Here is a 26,417-nt window from a genome sequence, read left to right as displayed (position 1 = left end):
TAGGTGGGTCTTCTCTGTTGATGGCTCCTCCAATCAGCAGGGCAGTGAAGCTGGTGTCATCTTGGAGGGGCCGAACGAGCTGTTGATCGAGCAGGCCCTTAGGTTCGCCTTCAAGGCAAGCAACAACCAAGCTGAGTACGAAGCCCTCATAGCTGGGATGCTCTTGGCCAAGGAGATGGGTGCACGGAGTTTGTTGGCAAAGATTGATTCTCAGTTAGTGAGGGGTCAGGTGACCGGAGAGTACCAAGCCAAAGACCCGCAGATGGCCGCGTACTTAAGCTATGTGCAAATGCTGAGGAGAGCGTTCGCTGTGTTTGAGCTAGTCCATGTCCCGAGAGAGCAAAATGTTCGTGTTGACCTGCTCGCCAAGCTGGCCAGCTCAGGCAAAGGGGGAAGGCAGAGGACAGTTATTCAGGAGATGCTCAAAGCACCACGAGCGTTCGTAGCAGATAACATGGTAGGCGTCCTCCAGATCGACCCGCCAAGAGAAGAGGCGAGGAGTCATCGGTTGCTAACTCAGGAGACGCTGAAGGTGCCCAGTATAGGTGCATATCCGGACACACTGGAAGAAGGAGACCCCATGCAGGTATGCGTGCTGGAAAAGGAGGATACGTGGATGACGGCGTACAAACGTTACCTGGCTGATGGGATACTTCCAGTGGAGCCCGAGGAGGGTAAGAAGATAAAGAGGAATTCCACGAGATACACCCTCGTGGATGGAGAGTTGTTCAGGCACGGGTTCACTTGCCCAATCTTGATGTGCGTGAGTGGAGAACAGTGCACCCGGATCATGTCTGAGCTCCACGAAGGGATTTGCGGCAGTCACGTTGGTGGTAGATCCCTGGCGTCGAAGGTGGTGCGCGAAGGGTACTACTGGCCGACGTTGAGAGAAGACTGCGTAAGGTACGCCCAACGGTGCAAGCAGTGTCAACTACATGCCGACTGGCACAAGGCACCCCCAGAAGAGCTGAGGTCAATTTACAGCCCTCGTGGGGAATTGACATTATGGGGCCCTTCCCGTTAGCAATAAGGCAGATGAAGTACTTGATAGTTGCTATTGAGTACTTCACGAAGTGGGTTGAAGTAGAGCCGGTGGCGCAGATCACCGCACACAAAGGTACAACACTTTGTGTGGAAGAACATCATGTGTTGCTTCGGCGTTCCGAGGCGCCTTGTCTCCGACAAGGGTACTCAGTTTGCGAGCCAGCAGGTGAGCAAGTTATGTGCGGAGGTAGGCATCAAGCAGGTGTTCGCGTCTGTAGAGCACCCTCAGACTAACGGACAGGTGGAGTCTGCCAATAGAATCTTGCTTCGAGGATTGAAGAGGAGGCTTGAGAAGGCCAAAGGAACTTAGGCAGAGGAGGTCCCCAGGATTGTGTGGGCCTACCATACCACACCTCAGTCCTCGACGAAGGAGACGCCCTTCAGCCTGGTATACGGGTCAGATGCAATGATTCCAGTTGAGATTCAGGAAAGCTCGCTACGTTTTCAGGGTTTTGTGGCCGAGGCGTCCAACGAAGAGAGGAAGGTTAATCTGGACTTGTTGGACGAGGTCAGGGAGGAGGCGAGGATAAAGGTTGAAGCGGTGAAGAGAAGGGTGGAGCACCAGTACAACTCCAAGATAAAACCCCGTTAGTTCCAAGTTGTTGATCTGGTCATGCGGAAAGCTCACCCGTACCAATTAGAGAACAAGTTGTCCCCCAAGTGGACCGACCCCTTCAGAGTAGTCGAGGCCTTGGGAAATGGGGGGTACAGGCTTGAGACGTTGGATGGAGGCGTTATCCCACGCACTTGGAATGCGGCGAACTTGAAGTTTTATTTCAGTTAAAAACTCTATATAGTGTACCGTTCAAGGGGATACTCTTTTTCCTTTTCGAGGGTTTTTTAATGAGGTCACCCAAGTAAAAGCCAGTTTGAGCATACATTGTCTTAAGTTTTCTTATTACGATGTAAAGAAACGCTAAGAAAAGATAACGCGGTTCAGTAAGAAACGAACCCACCACCTTGGTGTTTAGACACCCCGAGGGAAGACGCGAGGGCGCCTCCTTCGGGGGTGGGCGCCAAGGGCAGAAGGAAAGTTCGAATCAGCGGAGAACCAGGTGTCTTGGTGCAGATACACCCCAGATAGGAGTAAGCGCCATCCTTCGGGACACCTTCTCCTTAAGGGTAAGCACCACGTCCCAGGTCATCTTGATGTTTAGACACACCGAGGACGAAACGACGTTGCATGGTGGCAGGCCTCTCCTCGGGCGTGGGCATCCAAGTGCGTTGATTGCCTTGATGTTTAGACACACTGAGGACGAAAGACACTGCATGGTGGCAGGCCTCTCCTCGGGCGTGGGCATCCAAGTGCAAGTTATAAGGACCGGATGCCTTGGTGTTTAGACACACCGAGGACGAAACGATACTACTTTTCAGCAGGCATTTCCTCAAGCATGGGCACCAAGAGTAAGTAGTAGGCTTCGGCCAAGAGAAGTCCTCCTCACCCTCGAGCGATAACGAGGCAAGTTACACACTCGGAGGCTGGACACCTCGAGACTGCAAGTTATAAGTAAAGTCCAAAGTAAGAGCTCCTTGACCAAGGCAAGAGACAATGGCGAGGACAGTTAAAGGGTACACGCACACTCCCTACCTTAGCATTTTGTTCAAACCAAGTTAAAGAAATGGGATTGGGATGGCGTGCTACTTAAGTTAAAGAACAAGAAGTCCTAAGTATCAGCTAGAAGCTAGACATGGAAGCAGTGTTAGCAAAAACGCAAGTCAAAAGGTAAGAATAGCCATGTGAAGCAGAAGGTGCGACTAAGAAATTGATAAAGGTAAAGTTAAACGTTGGCATAAGAGTTAAACATGTTCATGAGGTTACAAAATTGAAACAGAAGGCCTAAGATTGATTAAGGAGACGAGGCACTATGTTGCCATCAGCCACATAGTTGTCCGGGGTGAAGCAAGTAATGTCCACCTCAGGGTGCTTGCATGCCACTTGAGCAGCAAGGGCTTCGGTTTTCTCCTTCGGTGCTTGTTGACAGGTGGCCAACTCGCCTTCAACTTTGCCCAGGAGTACTTCGCGGGTCACCGATCGCCCCTCAAGGTTGGTTATCTTGTCTTCTTTCTCCTTGAGGGTGTCCTTCAGCTCAGCTATCTCCACCCGCAAAGGCACCACCCTGGTCAAAAGAGTTGCGTACTCTTGTCCTTGCTCGTGGAGTTTTCTGTTGGCCTCGCGTTCAACATCAGCTCTTCCTTGAGGGCGATCTCTTTGGTAAGGAAATGCTGCCCTAGTCGAGCCATCTCTTCCTTCAGTTTGGCCACCTCGACCATCATGGCTTGGTGCTGGTCCAGTGATTCTTTTAGTTTGGCCATCTCGTCAGCCATGGCCAGTTTTTCCTTAGTAGTTTGCTCCTGGTGGTCATGGATTTGAGCAAAATAGCTCCACGCAGAATACTCTCTCGATCAGCGCGTCCTCAGTTACTAAGTTACCAGCTTGAGCCTGTCGCCAACCCCTTAGGAAGTGTTGAATAGCGCTGGGAAGTTCAAGGGCGGTTGCAGGAGCGGGCTCTGCGGAAGTCCCCACTGCTCCCTCAAGAGCAAGTGTAGGTGGAGGAGAGGAGGCCCTTGGGAGGTCATCTTGTGCACCGGTGAAGGGTCTAGCAGAAGAAGAGTGGGAGGTGGCCACCCTGTTGGTTTTCCTCCTCTTGAAAGTAGGGCCCCCAACAGATTCTTCTTCTTCGTTGGATTCGATGTGCACCACACCCTCGTTCTCTCCCAAAGGAACTTGGGGAGAGGCAGCTCTAACCGTGGCCAGAGGGATGGCTTCGATTGGAGCTGTGGAGTTAGGAGCATCTAGGGGTGGGGTTCGTTGGGGCTGTTGCAGCTAAAGGCATGGTGGTGGAGGTAGGGGGTGCGGAAGGACTTGCCTTGCTGGCAGCACCACCACGAGCTAAGAGCCCAACGAACCTAGCACGTTTCTCCTCAGTCATCACCGTGGCTGCACCAGAAGAAAGCAAGTTAAAGCATGCACAGTTAAAGATGAAGGAGAGAGTTATGCAGATTATGTGGGTGAAAGAAAATGGTGAAGGAAACCTATATCCAAGTATTTGGCAAGGGCGGCGGGGTCACACCCATGCTTGATTATATCAGCAGTGTTGAAGATCATGCCCAGGCTAGCCAAAACCTGGCATGTTTCGCGGCTAGTTAAGGAGAGCTCATCCAAAGATTTAGCTTTGCTGAACTTGAGCTTCTCCATCCAATGTAGAGGGAATCCATCAAGAGCTGTGCGGTCGTGGTCAGAAGTGCACACTCTGAAGAATTTCCCCCTTAATCCTTTATAGGATTGTTGGAAGAGGGAGAAGAGCACTCTCCCAGTCACGCTACTAAGGCTCACCCAGAGGTTGTTCCCAGGGCTTTTTGCTTCAAAGAAGTGGAGGAAGACATCCACTGAAGGCGTGAGGTCAAGATACCCCATGAGAAGGGAGAAGGCCCTAATGAAGGCCCAGCTATTAGGGTGTAGCTGGGCAGGGGCCACATTCAACTCCGTGAGTAGCTCCTTCTCAAAGCTGTTGAAGGGGAGACGTTGCCCTACGCGCTTGAAGACGGTTTGGTAGAAAAAGAAGAAAGGTTCCCCGTTGTTGGAACGGTTGTCTACACAAACAGGTTCCCCAGGAACGCATGGGCGAATAGAGATGTAGGCATCGTCCTCCCTCCCGAACGCTTTCCCTACGGGTTCGCTTTTAAGATGGTCCTTCCAATCTTCAGTTGAGGTAAGGGTTGAGGACTCTGCAAGAAGCCTATCAGAGGCACAAGAGTAGTAGGACTCTTTGTAGTTTACGAGAGGAGGTGGTGGGTTAGCAGTAGTCTTGGTTCGCGCCATGGTTGAAGAAGCTAGAAAAAGAAAGGAAAAAGGTTCAGCAAGGGGGGTTATGGTGTCAAGCTATGGAAAACCCAGAAAACCCTACCCACGCAAGAAATAGGGGAACAAAAGACAAATGCAGAGAAAATGAGAAATGCAGAGATTTAAACAGGCCCATGCAGTTCAATAGAGCAGAATGTCGAATGATAAGAGCAATGATCGAAGCAAAACGTTAGCTTTGATAGTTGATCAGAGGAAAGTCCTGAGCTTGGGGAAGATGAAGTGCAAAGAGTCAAGAGGAAGAAGAAAAAGCTTATGAGAGAAGTTTTGCTTGATGGAACAGTGAAGTGGAGCGCGTGTTTGGGGTGTCTTAACGTAAACTTGAAGCGCAAACGACATTAACGCTCAGCCGTTGGATCGTGCCACGTGTAAGTTGTTTAAGCATGGGCAGAGAAAGCTTTAGTGCACAGTGCACGTCCAATCGTGGAGTGCCACGTAAGATAACCGGGCATGGCCTCAGAGAGATAAGCGGGTGTGGCCCCACGGGATGAGCGGGCGTGGGCCCAGAAGGATGACCGGGTGTGGCCTTAGTCTCTTCGCTTCGCAAGTCGCCAGCTCGAGACTAGGGGGCTTGTGTACCGTCCGGGTCTCGGCCGTTGACCGTTGACTAAAGTAAACATAGGACCCCCGAAGGAGGGGCCCATAAGGAGGGTTTAGTTTGTTAGGAAGGAGCCTCGTCAAGCTCACGTGTAAGAGGACCGAGGAGGTGTTGGCTTGGGGGAAAGGCAAGGAGTCCTCGACCCTCGGCACCCGAAGAGAAAGATGAGTCAGAAAGGTGGCTTGAAGGCCACATCCCAGCTATCAAGATAGAGAAGTCCAGATCACAAAGACCATGCATAAAGGTGTAGGGAAGCGGTAATACGCCCCACCGCTAGAGAACCACTGGAACTGATACGACTCGGTAGAGTCTCGTTCCAGGGGCGATCGGCATGCATGGGACGTGAGGGGGCAGTGTACGCTCAGTATGGATGATCTCTCTGATATTGGGCGTATGAGTTGACGCCTGAGGGATCATCCCACGCCAGTTGCACTTCGAAAGGGCAGCCTCACTCACTCGAGTCAACCTTAGCTCAAGTTACGATAACGTGAGGGCCTGCCTGCAGTGATGCTTGAGTCAGAGGCAGCCACGTGGCATAAGCGCTTAAGTCAAACGTATATAAGCCTTTCCGAAAGGCTTAAAGAGGTACGTGCTACATTCTTACACGTTTTCAGACTTTACACATTCAAGTAATTTGGGGAATGAGAGAGAATTCAGTTACGATTCAGTTACGCACCTCCTCGAGCACGGTGAACAATATTTTTTTTCAATTTTAATATATCAAAATGCATACACGTGGAAGCACATGTATTTCCCCAAATTTTATATTTAGTATCTATTTTTTAATTTTTTTTAGATTAGAGAAAATATGTGACTGAATTTCTGTGTAGAAAATTCGACACTGTAAAGTATCAATTAGTGATAAGTCGTAGTTGAATTGACAATACTTTTGAAACTATTATTATAAGAAAATAATAAATTTATCACACGATAAATTGTTATTGGATAATGTAAAATTATTATTTTTACCAACCCATAACCTGTTTTTATAATAATAATAATAATAATAATAATAATAATAATAATAATAATAATAATAATAATAATAATAATAATAATAATAATAATAATAATAATAATAATAATAATAATAATAATAATAATCTATACCTAAGGAAACTTCTCTTAATTTTTTTATTTTATCTTTATAACTATTTAATTTTATTTTATTATTATTATTAGACATTGCATCATTTCAAATTTAAAAAAAAAATAAATTAAATTTTCAAATCCTAAAGTCTTTTTAAACACTTTAAAAAATTTAATTTTTTAATTTTTTAAATTTTTTAATTTTTTTAACTTTTTAAATTTTCAAAATTAAATTTTTAACATTTTAAATTTGAATTTTTCAATTTTCAATTTTTTTAAATTTTAAAAATATTTTTCTTTAGCTTTTTTCAAAAAAAATTCCTATTTTATCTTTATATTAATATTTGATTTTATTTCATTATTATGGACATTACGTTATTTTTTATTTTTTCAAAATTTTAAAATTTTAAAAAAAATAAAGTTTTAAATATTTTAAATTTTGAAACTCTAAACCCTTTTTGAAACACTTCAAAAAATTTGAAGTTTTTTAATTTTTAAAATTTAAAATTTTCAAACCTAAAGTCTTTCCGAAACACTTCAGATTTTTAAATTTTCAAAATTTTAAATGTGCAAAATAAATTTTTATCATGATATTTAATAAATATGCAGATTAAATTTTTAATATTTTTCACCGGTTGACCTCGAGTTGACTGGTTGAGCAAGTTCCGCTTCTAGTCTGCCTTCTCTGGGTGTACTGGATCAATGCTTCACTAAGAAAGAGGAGGCTCTACTTGTTGACGATCAATCAATGAGAGCATACAAAATAATAATCAGTTTCAGTCTCTACTACTCATAAACAACATACCTTTATCGGGGTCTGAAGCCCTTTTATAGTTATTCCTCTAACAACTTTCACTCACAAGAATATAATCTCTGCTGAAAGCATAAAATTACAACAGAAAACCACCTGCTCACATGCACCTTTCACGTTTGGGTGCTAACAATAAGAAAATATTCTATCCACGGACACCTTTACTCACGGTGCTAACAACATAAGAGAATCTCGTGCACCTTTATTCTCGGGTGCTCTCTACTTATTTAACAACTTTATATATTCAATCAACAAATTTATGCATATATTTAACTAACAACTTTGTGCATATATTCCCATATATTCTATTATAACAACTTAATATATATCGACATATATATTTAACTAACAACTTTATATTAATATATGATCAAACTCATTATTTTCTATATTTTAATTATTATCCACCGGGCTTACCAATGAAATTGGGCCAAGCCCATGACCCGCCTTTTGGGCCCAAAGTCGAGCACTCCTGTCCAGTACACAAGCCCCCAGGCTCGAGCCGAGCTTGTCTAGGCGAAAAGTCTTACCAGCGTTGGTAAATGACATGACACTTCCACATATAGAGTAGGTGAGGAGTTTACTTACATCTCTTGACTGGACGTCTACCCTCAAGTAGCGACGCCTTCGTAGTTAAAACAACTCTCTACTTCAATTGATTACTGCATCGATTTCTCAAAGCCTAACTTCATAGGGTGCCCATTCAAGTAGTTGCACCTACTCAAGCTTGATCATCTTCATCATATATCGTACCAAGTAGTCTCATTTTCTCAAAGTGTCTATACTCGAATGACTTTATTCATTCAAAGCTAGATCGTCTTAAAACGTACCAAATTGAATAACTCATCTTCACAGGGCGTCTATACTCGGAAGACTCTATTCATTTCGATCTAGATCGTCTTATCATGTACGAACTCCAATAACCTTACCTCCATAGAGCGTCTATGCCCAGATGACTCTATTCACTCTAGAATAGGACATCTTACCATGCCTTATTGTTTACCGATGCAGTGCGCCTACTCAGCTAACCGAGTTACGTCTTACCATGCCTTATTGCTTGCCAATGCATTGCGCCTACTTGGTTGACTAAGTTACGTTTTACCATGCCTTATTGCTTGTCAATGCAGTGCACCTACTCGGATGACCGAGTTATGTCTTACCGTGTCTTATTGCTTGTCAATGCAGTGCGCCTACTCGGCTACCCGAGTTACATTTTACCATGCCTCACATCAAGTAATTCACCAACAAAAATAAACTCATATCATAGGGCGCTTATACTTGGGTAGTCATGCTTACATCGAGCTAAGTCGTCTTACCATGTACTTCATCAGATAGATTCATCTTCACAGGGCACCTATACTCGAATGACTCTATTCATTCCGATCTAGGTCGTCTTACAATGTGCTAAACACAAACAATTCAATAACAAATTCATCTTCACAGGGCGCCTATACTCGGATGACTTTATTCATTCCGATTTAGGTTGTCTTACCATAGGCTAAAACAAACAATTCCACAACAAATTCATCTTCACAGTGCGCGTATACTCGGATGACTCTATTCATTCCGATCTAGGTCGTCTGATGTGAATGCAATAGCAAGAACACAAGATTCTTTGACATTCTTAGGAACAACTTGAGTTGGTCATGAATTGGCACTTTAATTAGAATTGGATCAATGTTCTAATTCAAGAACTCACCAAGACTTTGCACCGAACCAAAGCTCACATGGAATTCCATGTATTGTCAAATAGAATCAAACAACAAGAATTGAAGAATTAACAATTGAATTCAGCCAAAAACAGAAACTACCGAACAAAATTTAAACTACAGCCAAAGGACCGAACAGAATTTGAAGAACAAGTAAGCTGAAATGAAGAACATGAAAAGGAAACAAAGCTTGAGAAAAGAAAACTTATGGAGATGGAAGGAGAGGTGAGTGTTCACGCCACTTAGAGTGTGGATACTCCAAGATTAGTGAGCTGCCGCCACTTGAGGTTCACCATAGACACCCAAGATAAGACTTGATGAAGGCACCAAAGCTCTTCCAATTTCTCTCTCAAATTAAGTAGAGTTTTCTTACTACAATTTCCAAATCTGATTTGTACAAGGGCAACACCTATATTTATAGCCTATAAGGTGCTGAAATGCAAAGTTAACCAAATGAAAATGTGCCCCTAAATGACATTCAAATTCGGCGCCAACTAGTGCATGAAGGAAGTGTGACTTTCCTTCCTAGTTTGGCACCTCCTAACTCATATCTACACTCCCCCTAACACCCCTTACTAAGTTCACACCCCCCTAAGCTTCTACTATTTCTAAACTAAAAACTAAAGATGCTTTTACAAAAGAGGTTTCTTATGTTTCCCTCTAAGAACCTTCCTAAAGACTATTCTATATATTTTCTACTAAAGAGAGATATTCAAAATGAAGCCTATTATTTGAGAGTTTGTAGACTTCTTTATCTTTAGGCTTGATCTTCTCTTTGACTTCTTTTAATTTGTGAGAAGACTAGAAGGAAGAACTTCAAATGTGTAGGTGAAAATCCGCTTCCTTCATCAATAAAATCCTCTCCTATTGGATATCCATCATCGTCTTTCCATGGGCTAAAGCAAACAATTCAACAACAAATTCATCTTCACAGGGCGCCTATACTCGAATTCAAACTAATATGATAAAAATATTTAAATAATAACAATTATATCATTTATCTTTAGAATAATATCATAACAGACTTAAAGATCATGATGCTTAATCATTTATGTTATCTTCAGAATAAATTTACATATATATGTTATTTTCATAATAATATGATAACATAACAATTATAGCCTTCATCTTCAGAATAATATCACAACCGTCTTAAAGATAATAATTAATCATTTATGTTATCTTCAAAATAACTTGATAATAGATTTACATATATATGCTATTTTCATAATAATATGACAAAAAATTTAAATAATAACAATTATATCTTTCCTTTTCAGAATAATATCACAACAGTCTTAAAGATAATAATTAATCATTTATGTTATCTTCAAAATAACATGATAACAAATTTACATACATACATATATATATATATATATATACATATATGTTACTTTCATAATAATATGATAACAAATTTAAACAATAACAATTATATCTTTCATTTTCATAATAATATCACAACAGTCTTAAAGATAATAATTAATCATTTATGTTATCTTTAGAATAACATGATAACAAATTTACATATATATGTGATTTTCATAATAATATGATAATATATTTAAATAACAACAATTATATCTTTTATCTTCACAATGATATCACAACAGTCTTAAATGATAAATCATTTGTGTTTTTCATAATAACAAATAACAATTATGTTTGTTATTTTCAGGAATCTCAACAAATTTAAATGATAATGATCATTTATGTCACGGTAATTAGCGGGATCAATTTTACCTGCCTGCATGATTTGTTGCAAGGCTGGGGCCTCGCTTCCTTCAGATCCCAACTGTCCTTGCTGTTAGAAAAGATGGCTTTAAACTAGAGGGGGGGTGTGAATAGTTTAAAAGGGTTTTCGCAAACTTTTCAAAACTAGAATGAATTTATCTCAGAAACCAATTGATTCAGCAATTCAGTTAGCCAAAACAGCAAGCAAAAGCTGTAGTACCAGAAAAACAATCGGTTGTTTCGTAGAAACAATCGGTTGTTTATACCAGCAAACAACAAATAAACTGAATTTAAAGAGTTAGAGATAGAGAGATTGTACACAATTGTTTATACTGGTTCACTCCAAACCAGAGCTACATCTAGTCTTCTCAGAAACCCTAAGGATATCCACTAAGTAACCACACCTTGATCACTTACACAACAACCAAGAGAATGACCTTGAACACCTAAAGAATCACACTCTCCTTGGCCAATACTAAGATTGCTGATCTTGAACACCTCAAGAACACACAACCAATCTCAGCAAACACAGAAACGAATTGTTCAACAGAGTACAAAGATTACACTTGTTACAGATGAATATCTAAAATCAATACAAGTAGAATCCTATTCCAGCACCTTGATCAATCACAAAACTCTTAACAATCTCAGCTCTTTGAAAAACTCTCTTTAGAAAAACTTTGTCAAAAGATTACATATTCTCGAATCTGTTTTTCTTAATATATTCAAAGATGTAGTTTGTTATCAAATTTTAACAAATTCTTAAATTGCATTAAAAGATTGGTCAAAGCATTTAATGACTGAAGCGTATACAGTTAAAGCATTTAAAGCTCAGTCAATGAAAACAATTTTTCTGTTATGATTCCAAAACAAACAATCGGTTGTTTCCTCGAATCAATCGGTTGTTTTGGTACTTAACAGTTTCAACCATTCAAAAACAGTTTTCAATCTTTCTCAAAACACCTAAGTATAAACAATCGGTTGTTTCGACAAAACAATAGGTTGTTTCAACTTAGTTTGAAAAACATTTTACTTTGATAAAGATTGAGATGCTAATTGCTTGAGATTTAATCAAAGGGTGGATTACAACATATAAACTACCCTAGAACAAAGCTTAAACCAGCACAGCAACATCAAGCAAAGCAGAGGCTTTAACATCCTTCAAAGGATTTGGATTCTTCAAAACATTGAACACCACTTGGTTCAACAATCTCCCCCTATTTGATGAAGACAAATCCCTGATGCGTGTTGTACCTGATTAAATCTGAAGCAGTTCCTGCAATAGAACTTTGAGCAATACATTGAACTTCTGATATTTTGTTAGCATACAGATAAACAGTTTAAAGCTTAAAACATATCTAATATCAGAAACATATTACATATTCCAAAATGTTTTATCAACTTTAAAACAGAAACTTAAAACAAACTAGAAACACAACATATATCTCCCCCTATTTGTCTTCACAAATAGAGAAAGATAAGAGATAAAACAAGATATTGTTTTGATTACATAAGAATAAAACAGCAACAGCAGAAGGAAAGAAATTTTAAAACCAGAAAAGAACAGCCAAAAACAATCGATTGTTTAGATGACCAATCGGTAGTTTTTCCTTCATTCTTCTTCATCAACAAACTGAAGATCAAAGATTTGATTCTGGACAGCTTCAATCTGTTCATCCAGAGTCATAAACCTTGCATCCATGTTGTCAAACTTGGTGTCAATTCTTTGGAAATTACTAATACAGAGATCATGGAGGCTCCTTTGATTTTCAGCAAAGCTATCAAGCCTATTCATCATGAGTCTTTCAAAAGACGACATGGTTGGTATTCTTTCTCCTTGATGTCCATCAGCAGCACTAGGTCCAGCATTTTGAAAATCTTCAGTTGGATCTTCATGTTGAACATCCATATCAGCAGGTTCATCTTGTTCAAGATTAACAACACCACTAGATGAGGCACCATGATCACCATCCTTGCTTATCCATTTTCCACCTACTTTTGTAAAGCCCATCTTGCTGAGTGATCCATTGTTCAACTCTTGAGTTGACTTGACCAGCTCAGAAGTTTCATCTTCAAGATTAACTTCAAAATAGAGTAGAAACTTAGATATTAAAACAACATAGGGATAATGATAATCACCTAACCTCATGGCTTTTTGCATGTGTTCTTTAATTATATGAATCCAATTGATCTTGGCTTTCTTGGTGATGCAGAAGATATAAACTAGATCTTCTTCAGTTAGCACAGAGTGATTACTCCCCCTTGGAGTTAGAATCCAAGTTACAATGAGAGCAAGCAACCTGATGTGATTCCACTAGCCATATAGAGAATGATTCTTGACATTCTTAGGAATCACCTTGAGCTGGACATTATAGAGGCACTTTTCTTAGAGTTGGATCATTGTTCTAAGACAAGAACTCACCAAAAACTAGTACCAAATCCCAAACTCATTTGGATGCTCCACATATTGTCAAATTGAATCAACAAAGAGAGGTAAAATTGAAAGGACCGAACAGAATTGAATTAGCAAACATATGAACCAAACAAAAGTGTAATTAAAAGACAAGAACAGAACATAGGTGCTGGAAAAAAATAGAAAAGCCGAACCAAACAACTCAAGAACACAAGACAACATGAACAATTGAATGAGAAGGAAGGAAGGAGAAGAGAGTGCTCATGAAGATGGAAGAATGTTGGATGATCTCGCCACTAGAAGTGTGGAATGCTCCTAGATGAGAGTGATGCCGCCACTTGAGGACTCCAATGATCCATCAAGATAAGACTAGAGAAGAAGGCTCCAAAAGCTCTCCAAAGTTCACTCAAAATTTGAGTAGAGTTTTCTTAGATTAATTCCAATCTGAAAAATACAAAGAGAGCACCTCTATTTATAGCCTAAGGTGCTGAAATATAAGCTACACAAATTCAAAAACTCCCTCCCAAAAAGCTTCTAGAATTTGCGCCTAAAACAAAGCATGAGGAAGGTGTGACCTCTTCCTTCACTTTGGCACCTCCTTTTCTACTCCTACACCTATCTACTAACACACCCCCCCTAAGACTCCTAACTAAAGACTAAAAGATGCTAAAACAAAAGAGGTTTCTAATGTTTCCCTCTAAGCACCTTCAACTAAAGAAATTACAAAAAGAGAAAATAAATGTCCTCTAGCTCCCAAAGCTTTGAACATGCTTCTTGTAATCCTTTGAGGTGGACTTTGACCTCCATGGGTGATGTGAATGTAACTACAAGAACACATGATTCTTGACATTCTTAGGATCAACTTGAGCTGGATTTGAAAGGCACTTTACTTTAGAATTGGATCAATGTTCTAATTCAAGAACTCACCAAAACTTAGCACCAACCAAGACTCATATGGAAGTCCATGTTTTGTCAAATTGAATCAAAACACAAGGAATGAAGATCAAGAATTAAAACTGGACAGAAATTAAGAAACTAGCTACTGAACCGAAAAAGAAACAAAGAACAAAGCTGGAAAATAGAATGTAAACGGTAGAAAATGAAGGAAACACATTAGGAAATGAAACTACCGAATGGAAAATTGAAGAAAGGAAAGAAGACACTTATAGGAAGATGCTTGCTGGATTTTGAGGATTGGAAGAAGCCATTCACGCCACTTGGAACCTTGAACCAAGATAAGTGATGGAGTGCCACCACTTGAAGCTCACCATAGCTCACAAGATAAGGCAAAGAAGAGGAAGACTCAAAACTCACAAATTCTCTCCAAAATTGAGTATAGTCTCTCTACTATAAAATTCCAATCTGAATTGTGAAGGACCTAAGCCCTCTTTATATAGGAGTAAGGGCTGGTCATTTACATAGCTTATTCCCTAAGCTACCCAAAAAACTCCTAAGATCACACCCCCCTTACTAAGCTCACTCCCCAAGCTTCTAGAATTTGCTAAACTAAAGCCTAAAGATGCTTTTACAAAAGAGGTGTCTCATGTTTTCCTCTAAACACCTTTCTAAACATTATTCTATATTATTTACAATTTAAAAGAAACTATAAAGAGAGATATTTAATATGAAGCCTATTATTTGAGAGTTTGTAGACTTCTTTATCTTTAGGCTTGATCTTCTCTTTGACTTCTTTTAATTTGTGAGAAGACTAGAAGGAAGAACTTCAAATGTGTAGGTGAAAATCCTCTTCCTTCATTAATAAAATCCTCTCCTAGTGGATATCCATCAATGGGCGTCTTCTATTTGTGCCTCCACCTCCTCTTGATCTTGTTGATTGGCCTCCATGTCCTCTTGGGCTTGATCTCCATCACAACCTCTTATCAAGCTTCAAACCTCCAACTGAGCATGTACTAACTTGAACATGTTGATTCTTCAAGCAACTTTTGTAGAACTGGATTTTATTAAAATCCTCCACCACACCAAGATTTCCCTTGTTGATTCTCAGACTAGAAAACTTAAGTCCAACAACAACAGTCCAAACTTCATGAGTTATCTCCATTTCCACACCTTTCACATGAGAAACTAGATTGTTTCCCTCAAACTTCAAGTTTGTGTAGAACACCCTTACCAAATCTGGATAAATGTTTCCCTTCATCTCTAGGAACTTTCTTAGAGATTGATCCTTGAGCAGCCTTCTTACATTATCAAGCTTTTGACTTTCCAGCCAATCAAAGCATACAACCTTGGGGTTGTTTATCTTCTTGATACTTGTCTCATATCTATACTTCTCAATGAGATCATTGTCTCCAGAAAACCAGCCTTCTAGCCTTCCTCCAGACCTTACAGCCCTGGTTTTAACTCTCTTGGAGGTGGGAGGGGTTGATTCCATGACAGCAAAGACGAAAAAAAAGGAGAGCACACTTCACAGATTTTTGCAAGAGATGGTGTAAGAGATATTGCAAGAGATGTTGCAATTGGTTGTTCTTGTGGAAGAATTCTGCATTGGATTTTATAGCAGTAAGAGAATCAACATGAATTTAATTTCATTAAAGGGTACCTGATTTTCAAAGAGAGAGGACTTGACTCTGCTTTGCACAGAAAAAGTCAGAAAAAGCTGAAAATCACATGGTCTTCACATGTGATCTTTGACTAGTCATTAAGGCTCTTGAATTTCCAAGATTTTGGAATATTCTCCTTTATGACTGTTGTAACTTCTCTCTGAACGTAATCAGCTTTCAATTACAGGTTCTTTGACCAAGATTCTCCCTTTGAATTGATCTGCAACGAATAGAAATGTAAAATAGAAATTAAAAGAATTTCTTCATAGTGTTGTCAGACCTAAAACAATCGATTGTTTCGAAGAAACAATCGGTTGTTTTTCTGCAGCAGTTAAAAACTTGATTTTGAAATTTTAACCATAAGCAGAAGCAGTTTAAAGCAGATGACATTGATTTAAAAGAAAATTTATCACAAGAAAGAACTTTGAATCAGAAATTGAGAACAAATAAAGGAAAGTCTTATCCTTATGTTGATTCTTCAATGAGCCAATTGCTTGTTGATCAAGAAAACTCTTTTTCACTCTTTTGATCTTTTGCATAGCATTGATTGAGCTTCAATGACTGCCTTTTTCTTCAACAGCTTGATCAGATGGCTCAGTTCTTCATTTTCTCTTTATTTTTCCTGCATAAACGATTTCAAGTAGCAAGATTTGGTCCCCTTACAAATTTGTTTTTCTATTTTTTTATTCTTTTGCATAGCATTGATTGAGCTTCAATGACTGCCTTTTTCTTCAACAGCTTGATCAGATGGCTCAGTTCTTCATTTTCTCTTTATTTTTCCTGCATAAACGATTTCAAGTAGCAAGATTTGGTCCCCTTACAAATTTGGGTTCGTTTGACTTTTCTTTGCAGTTAGAAACATCACATCCCTTAGGAATCCATTTCATAAAACCTTTAGGAACATAATATTTTCTAATTTTACAGAATCTAACAGAGTGGTCTTTCTTCATGCAGTAAAACCATGTAACAACCGGTTGTTTCGTCTTAACAATCGATTGTTTTTCAGATTTTCTTAAAAAACTTTTTGAAAACCTATCTTGCTTGTTCTGTGGGTTGAAGCCTAAACCAGCCTTTCCAAAAACACAGCTTTGAGATGCCAAGACATTCTCAAAGTTTGATTTCCCCTTTGAAAGCTTGTCCACAGTTTCAACAAGATAGTGAACCTTTTTCTCAAGATTTTCACAATTTGTGCAAATGAGAGTATCACACTTGCAAGAGGCATTTTTTAAATGATTTTCCAATTTTTCAAAATCACTTTTTGCTTTTCTCAAATCCTCTTCAAGTGATTTAACTTTCTTTTCAAGCCCACTGTTAAGATCTTTCAATCGGTTGTTTGAAAGAACCAATCTATTAGCTTCATCATGTGTTTCTTGAAAAGCTTCAAGCAATTCACTATAATTTTGTTCATTTAAGGAAGCACATGAACTTACCTCACTTGAGCTGCAAGAATCATCATCATTCTCAGCTACCAAACATATGTTTGCTTTTTCATCTTCACTTGATGAAGAACTTGATGATGACACCTCATTTTCATCCCAAGCTATGTAGGCTCTTTTTGTCTTGCCTTTCTTCTCCTTGTAACTAGTCTTTTTCTCTTTGCTCTTGTTGGGACAATCTGCCTTTATATGACCTTACTCACCACAACCAAAACAAGTATAGTTATTTGAATTGAATCCATTGGGTTTCTTGTTTCCATACCTATCCTCGTTGTTGTCTTTGTTGCGGTTTCTCTTTAGGAACTTGCTGAACTTTCTTGACAGCAAACTAAGATTTTCCTCATCACTATCATCACTTGAATCTTGCTTTCCCTTATGCTTGGATGCTTTCAAGGCTATGCTCCTTGTGTGCTTATCTTCACTCTCTTGAACATTGAGTCTATTCATCTCTAGCTCATGTTCCCTAAGCTTTCCAAACAAATAAGCAACACTTAATGATGTTAGATCTTTAGATTCGGAAATAGCAATTACCTTTGGTTGCCATGCTCTATCAAGACATTTCAAGATCTTGATGTTCAGCTCTTCTTTGTCAAAGGTCTTGTCTAGGCTCATAAGGTGATTGATGATGTGTGTAAACCTTTTCTGCACCTCAGCTATTGTTTCTCCTTTAAGCATTCTAAACATCTCATACTCTTGGATGAGAGCATGCTTTCTAGCTCTTTTCACCTCATTTGTTCCTTCATGAGTGACTTCCAAAGTGTCCCACATTTCTTTTGATGATTTGCATTGTGAGACCCTGAAAAACTCATCAGAATTTAAAGCAGAGGTTATAATATTTTTGGCAATGCAATCGAATTTGGCCTTTTTGCTTTCTGCATCAGTCCATTGAGACCATGGCTTCTCAATGACAGAACCATCTTTTTCAAACTTTGGGATAAAAGGACCATTTTCAATTGCATCCCAAATTCCTTTGTCAAAAGATTCCACAAATATTTTCATTCTTACTTTCCAAAACTGGTAGTTCAAACCACAGAACAAAGGTGGTCTGTTAATTGAAGCACCTTCCCCAAATGGTAGTCTACCATCCATTTAAAAAAGTTTTAGGATCAACTTGAATAACTTTCAAGAACCAAGCTCTTGATGCCAATTGTTAGAAAAGATGGCTTTAAACTAGAGGGGGGGGGTGTCAATAGTTTAAAAGGGTTTCGCAAACTTTTCAAAACTAGAATGAATTTATCTCAGAAACCAATTGATTCAGCAATTCAGTTAGCCAAAACAGCAAGCAAAAGCTGTAGTACCAGAAAAACAATCGGTTGTTTCGTAGAAACAATCGGTTGTTTATACCAGCAAACAACAAATAAACTGAATTTAAAGAGTTAGAGATAGAGAGATTGTACACAATTGTTTATACTGGTTCACTCCAAACTAGAGCTACATCCAGTCTTCTCAGAAACCCTAAGGATATCCACTAAGCAACCACACTTTGATCACTTACACAACAACCAAGAGAATGACCTTGAACACCTAAAGAATCACACTCTCCTTGGCCAATACTAAGATTGCTGATCTTGAACACCTCAAGAACACACAACCAATCTCAGCAAACACAGAAACGAATTGTTCAACAGAGTACAAAGATTACACTTGTTACAGATGAATATCTAAAATCAATACAAGTAGAATCCTATTCCAGCACCATGATCAATCACAAAACTCTTAACAATCTCAGCTCTTTGAAAAACTCTCTTTAGAAAAACTTTGTCAAAAGATTACATATTCTCGAATCTGTTTTTCTTAATATATTCAAAGATGTAGTTTGTTATCAAATTTTAACAAATTCTTAAATTGCATTAAAAGATTGGTCAAAGCATTTAATGACTGGAGCGTATACAGTTAAAGCATTTAAAGCTCAGTCAATGAAAACAATTTTTCTGTTATGATTCCAAAACAAACAATCGGTTGTTTCCTCGAATCAATCGGTTGTTTTGGTACTTAACAGTTTCAACCATTCAAAAACAGTTTTCAATCTTTCTCAAAACACCTAAGTATAAACAATCGGTTGTTTCGACAAAACAATAGGTTGTTTCAACTTAGTTTGAAAAACATTTTACTCTGATAAAGATTGAGATGCTAATTGCTTGAGATTTAATCAAAGGGTGGATTACAACATATAAACTACCTCAGAACAAAGCTTAAACCAGCACAGCAACATCAAGCAAAGCAGAGGCTTCAACATCCTTCAAAGGATTTGGATTCTTCAAAACATTGAACACCACTTGGTTCAACACTTGCCTCGTGTTTCTCATCACGTCAAAAGGCTTGGTGGAAATTGTGGATGTGATCAGGTTTATTTGGGCCCCACGGTTGGCGCCAAATGTTCTCGCCAATTGACCTCGGGTTGACTGGTTGGGCAAGCTCTACTTCTAATTTGCCTCCTCTGGGTGCATTGGAACAATGCTCCGTTGAGACAGAAAGGGCTCTACCTGTTGATCACACTCTGACGATCAGATAAGTGAGAGCATACAAAATAATAATAAGTTTTGATTTCTAGTACTAAAAAAACAACATACCTTTACCGGGGGTCTCAAGCCCGTTTTATAGTTATTCCTCTAATAGCTTTCACTCACGAGAATATAATCTCTACTGAAAGCATAAAATAATAATAGAAAACCTTATACTCCATGCGGGTGCTAACAACAGAAAAATATTTTGACCACAAACTCCTTTACTCACCGTGCTAACAACAAAAGAGAATCTTGTGCATCTTTATTCTCGGGTGCTCTCTACTTATTTAACAACTTTATATATTCAACCAACAACTTTATGCATATATTTAACTAACAACTCTATGCATATATTCACATATATTCTATTATAACAACTTAATTTTATATATATATATATATATATATATATATAATTAATAGTTTTATATTAATATATGACCAAACTGATTATTTTCTCTATTTTAAGTATTTTTTGTTAGAATGGATGACTTTAAACTAGAGGGGGGTGAATTGTTTAAATAGGATTTTCGAAAACTTTTAAGTCAAGAATGAAATTCTCTCAAGAAACAATTGATAAAGAATTCAGTTTGCCAAAACAACAAGCAAAAACAACAGTACCAGAAAAACAATCGGTTGTTTCACAGAAACAATCGGTTGTTTATATCAGCAAACAACAAACAAAACTGAATTTAAAGAGATTAAGGATAGAGAGATTGCACACAGATGTTTATACTGGTTCACTCCAAATCCAGAGCTACATCCAGTCTTCTCAGAAAACCTGAGGAAATCTACTAAGAAATCACACCTTGATCACTTACACCACAACCAAGAAAGTGACCTTGATCACCTCAAGACACACACTCTTCTTGGCCAACACACCAACACTAAGATTGCTGATCTTGATCCCCTCAAGAACACACAACCAATCTCAGCAAACACAGAAACGAAACTTGTTCAACAGAGTACAAGGATTACACTTGTTACAGAAGATAATCTGAAATCAATACAAACATAATCCTATTCCACACACTTTGATCAATCACAAACTCTAAGCAATCTCAGCTCTTTGAAAAACTCAAAAACTCTATTAAAAAATCTTGTTACTCAAATCTGTTTTTTCTGAATTTATTCAAAGATGTTGTTTGTTATCAAATCTTAACAAACTCTTTAATTGCATTTAATGATTGGTCAAAGCATTTAAAGACTGAAGCGTAAGCAGTTAAATCATTTAAAGCTCAGTCAAAGATAAAACAGTTTTTCTATTATGGTACCAAAACAAACAATTGGTTGTTTCCTCAAATCAATCGATTGTTTTGGTTTTAACAGTTCAACCATTTGAAAAACAGTTTTTCAATATTTTCTAAAAACATCTAAGTATAAACAATCGGTTGTTTCGACAAAACAATCGGTTGTTTTTAACTTAGTTTGAAAAACATTTTTCTTTCAAAAAGATTGAGAATGCCTATGCTTTGGATTCAATCAAGAGGTGAATTACATACACAATCTACCCCAGATCCTAACTAAAACAGCATAGCAACAACAAGCTCAACCAAGGCTTCAACATCCTTCAAAGGGTTTGGATTCTTCAAAGTTCAAACACCACTTGGTTCAACATTTTTCACTAAACATACCAATGAAATTGGGCAAAGTCCATACAGGCTTGTCTAGTACAATATATATATATATATATATATATATATATATATATATAATATTTAATAATTTTTGATTTTTTATGAATTAGTCGTTGATAACTAATTATATAAATTATTTAATTAACTTAAACTCGTCAGAAAAATTTAAACAATTAAATTAACAATGCAAATAAATATAAGTAATAACGACTTATATTATTCAATCAAGTGTTTTATGTGCAAATATTAAACCATTCTAGAAATAAATTATCATACTAATACATATTTAATTAAAATTAATAAATAGTTTAAAATTTATTTTTTTATACTACTTTCATAACATAAATATATGAGTGATGTTGATTTCAGTAATCAGCATTAACATATTAATATAATCAGTTTTAAGACATTTATTTCATATATCAAATATGAATTAATTATTTTTATTTATGGATTAACAATTTAATCATTGATATTAGAGAAAAAATAATGTAACAGTACCTGAAATATTTATTGGGTATTTCTTTGGCAAATGCTCCCTGCAACCAACACATTTTAACCTGCACCCAACACAATTTTAAAAATTTCAAAAATGCCCTTTATTCCGGAAATAAAAATTCAGAATTGAAAATAATATATTCCAGAAAAATATATCCGGAAGTGGTTATTGAGTTTCGGAAATAAAAATCTGGAAACAAAATTTAAAATTCTACTCCGGACAAAAAAATCCGGAATTGATAAATAATACATTCTGAAAAAAAAAATCTGGAAAAGAGATTATTGTATTTCGGAAATAAAAATCCGGAAACAAAAATGAAAAACTCATTCCAGATAAAAAAAATCCGTAATATAAAATTTCGTTCCGGAAAAAAAATCCAGAACACATATTTCAGAAATTTTTTTTAAGAATAGTTTCGTCTTTTCCGCTGGAATCGGGTGCAGTGATATGGTGCAGGAAGCAATTGCCTATTTCTTTTTGTCGTGGCGTATTCCAAGCCCAAACCAGAGCCCCACGGAACCCACAGGCGGCACGTATTTTCAGGTGTCACTCATAACAGAAAATCATTGAAAACGGTTAGTCCATTACTCTGCACACAATCGCGTCTCTCTTGCTTCTTTTCTTTCACTCTCAAACCCTCCTCCTCCTCTTCTTCTTCTCCATCGGTACGCTCTTTCTCTTCCCTTCTCACTCATCATCGCTTCCTCATCACAGCATTCTCTGTTTGTAACGTTTTCAATAATGTTATCTTTTTTTCATTGCGACGTTTCATCTGTTGTTCTTTATTTTATATTTTATCGTATCATTTTTATCGTGCGTTTGTGGATATTCTTCCGCAGTTCTTTGTGTTCCGATCAGACTATACAGTTGTTGTTGTTTGTTTAACAGGATTTTATTTTATTTATTTTTGTTTAGAAACGAAAAACTAGAAAAAAAAAAAGGTCTGGCTGGTTTGATCATATTGGATATATTTTGTTGTGATGGAAGCGAATGTGCATGTGCCTCGTTCTTCTTTTAAGCATTATCAAATAGATTGCTGGTTAGTTCTTAAGGATGAGTTTATTGTGTGTCGATCATTGTAATTTTAACTGTAGAGTTTGACAGTTATGGTTATCATTTGAACTTTCTAAATACTGGTTGATGTATGAAGTTTGAAACGCTTTTGTTATGTGTGACTATATTTACACAATGCAGACACTGCGCTGTTTATTTTCTAATGTGACAGCGTAGTATAGTAAACATATATTCTCATGGGATTGAACGATAAGCGCAAGAATGCTGATGGGAAAGACCCGGATTTTGGAGTAATCTTTATTTCAAATAATGAGACTAAAATAGAATGCTTCAAGAAGGGAATATTTGGCCTCCTTTAGGCAATGTTGGAAGATCTGTTGATCATGGAATGCAATTTGAAAGAGATCAAAGTGGGCAAGGTTTGGGTGGTAACATATCACCTGTCATAATGCATAAACACCAAGGCAATTTGGATTACAATGGTGAATTTGAATATACTGGATTAAATGCAAGTATTAAGCGAGGAAGGGCTGCTCAGTTTGCTGCGGTGGATAATGCAACTGAGTATGTTTGTATTCGGGATTAAAGGATGAACGTAGGTTTATTGCATATGAGAATGAAGATTATATGGATATCTGTCCCAGGCCAAACATCATCTGTGGATACCCCAAAAGTCTATGTGATGAAATTAGAATTCATGGTGAGGGAAACTTATCAATTAGTGATAGACTCATGAGTAATTCCCTTCCAGAGACAGATCAGAGGATGGTATTTTCAAATGATGTTCCTGGTCTACATAATTCCCATATCAACCCGTCTGGTTTTTACAGCAAGCCTATTTTGGAGCATAGTTCTTCGGTTCAAAATCAGCTTAGGCCAACTTTAACTATGATTCACCCAATGCCGACACAGCTCTTAAATAATACATGTGCAACACAAGGAAGTGCTAATTCTAAGAGGACATCCCTTCTATATGATCAAGATGTTCCTGGTTTAAATTTTAGCCAGGCATGATCTTTTGGAGTTAGTGATGGTTCTAAGCCAATAATAGAAAAGATTACTCCGTCAAACAACTTCGGAAGGAATTCCCTAAACAGTCAACCGTATCTCATCCATAATAATGATGAACTGAAAGGCATGAACAGGTGGCACCCTGTTGACCTTCAAAATTCTGTTTTGTATAGTAGCAACAGGGATTACATACCTCTCAACACGGTTCAAAATTCTGACCAGTTGGCAGCAGAATCTGTTGTTTCTGAGGCTTGCAATGACGTTCCCTCCTTGAAGTCTTTGTCATCCCCTATCCCTCCAGATACTGGAAAGAGTAGTTGCAGTCTACATGAGCCCTTTTCTTCCTTGTTCCATAATCACCAGCCAATGTTAGGCAACAAATTTCATTCCACAACTTTGCAAGAAAACCCAAATCATGAGATAACACTACAGAAAAGCAACGAAACATTTACTCATGATATTTCATGGGCAATTGAGGGTCATTTCAAAGAGGGCGATCCACTAATCTATGAATATGATATTGGAAGTTATGATGGTACTCAAAATAATAATTCTGGTTATCCAAAACAAAAAAGTAGTATTTTTTCTCGATTATCTTTTATGCAGGATATCAACAAACAAGATGGACACAATGATTTCCATACTTCAGTTGATGAAGTGATGGAAAGGGTTCGGCAGAGTCACAACAAGTGGATGACAAAAAGAAATCCCAAGTGCAACAAAGCTGAAAGTTTTAGAATGAAAGAGGGTGATTTCTTTGAAAATACCTTGAATGATCGAATTATGGATTTAACTGATGCAACTGCAGGCAATACTATCAAAACAGCCGAAAACACATGTTTTGTGGATTTCAAGCGGCGTAGCAAAGTCAGGAAACTTAGTGCTGTAAATGAGAATTCGGTGCTTGGGCAACAAAGGAGAAGAAAGTTGATCCACCCAAATTTCAGCAAAGAGTTTAACTTCTGGTGATAAGGGCATTGACCTCGATGCTTCTAAAAACTTACAACTTGGAAGTTGTAATGTCGAGGATGTTAAGGAAAGCTGCTGTTCATTGGTTCAAACTGAGGTTAACACTAAGGCAGATGCTGAACTAAGAAACATTATTAGTGAAACACATTCTGAAGACAAGAATAGTAGTCATGCTAGGGGATATGCCCACAGTGATGGAGGAGAAAGCGCATCCGTTAGTGCACTTGCTGTATTTAATGATAAGTCAGAATGTCTGGATAGCATTAAAGATATTAATGTACAAAACATTATTAGTGGAACACATTCTGAAGATAAGAAAACTAGTCATGCCATGGGATATGTCTGCGGTGAAGGAGGAGAAAAATCCACCGATGGTGCTCTTACTGCATATAGTGATGAATCAAAATGTCTGGAGAACGTGACCCACAATGTTTTTGCTTCAGCCTCTTGCAAAGGCAATAGTTGTCATATCAAGAAAGGTTTATGTAAGATGGATAGTATAAGTTCAGTATCTTCGAACTTAGAGTCATCGCGTTCAATTTGTCAAGAGCATCACTTGCATAAGATTGTATGTGCTGGCAGAGGTACTAATACTGACAAAAAAATGCGACAGGACTGCGGCTCCTCCTTTACTATTGAACTTAAAGATGGATCTGAAAAGCTTCTAATCGAAATTTCTGCTCCTATAAAGGAAGGTACAGACTCACTGCATTCAATATGTCAAGAGCATGATACTGGGAAGATCACATCTTCACAAGAATGCTGGCTTGGCTGTGAAAGTTCCTTGATGATGCATGGAATATTGCTTCCTATACAGATCATAAATGTCTATCGTTACGCTTTAAAAAGGTATAGCAAAATTATCGCCCAACTTATCTAAACAAGTGCTTAAATTTATAAAAAGTAATGTACAACCATTTTAATTTTTTTTTAATTATTCCAATTAGTTTCTGGATTAAAAAACTCATAAATTTAATGTATTTCAAGGCAAAAAGCAAATTGTTCTAAAATGAAATTTTGATATTTCAACATCCGTTTAAGGAAATCAAAAGCGTAGGCATATCTCTTCGACTTTTCTAAATGCAGGTTTCCCAAAATATGGTCTACAGTAAGTCTCAGAACATCCTACAGATGTTTCAGAACTTACAAACTGCCATCATAGAGAACAGTACGTGTGAACGATGATACTAAAGCCATCATTTTTTTGGTGAACAACGGAAATTGAAAAGAAAAGCTAGAAACGCATGGAAAAGAAAATTCCCAACGCTGTCTCAGCTAACAAAAACCAACTCTTCAATGTCCCGGAACATAGAAGATCATCTCTATGGCTTACAAACTCAAACCATGATATGCAACAAAATATCAGCGACTTGATTTATTCCTTGTAAACATGAGTCCTACAGAAGGAAGGAAGGAGCCCCATATTAGAAATGGGGTTTCAATCGGCTCAAATCATCTTTTGCTCACAAGTATAGCCACACTTTTGTGAACCGTCCAATTCATCTTTAACTTCTGTAGTAACAGAGGAT

At 38.0% G+C, this 26,417-nt stretch overlaps 1 pseudogene; it reads left to right on the top strand.

The window, feature by feature from the left end:
• The first annotated feature begins 23,233 nt into the window (after positions 1 to 23,233).
• On the top strand, positions 23,234 to 25,768 carry LOC150029048 (uncharacterized; annotated as a pseudogene).
• The last annotated feature ends 649 nt before the right edge of the window (positions 25,769 to 26,417 follow it).

Source organism: Phaseolus vulgaris, chromosome 2 (genome assembly GCF_051622355.1).
Source record: "Phaseolus vulgaris cultivar YP4 chromosome 2, ASM5162235v1, whole genome shotgun sequence".
NCBI classification, from domain to species: Eukaryota; Viridiplantae; Streptophyta; class Magnoliopsida; order Fabales; family Fabaceae; genus Phaseolus; species Phaseolus vulgaris.
The sequence above is the reverse complement of the archived record's forward strand: the minus strand, read 5'-3'. Positions and strand labels throughout refer to the sequence as shown.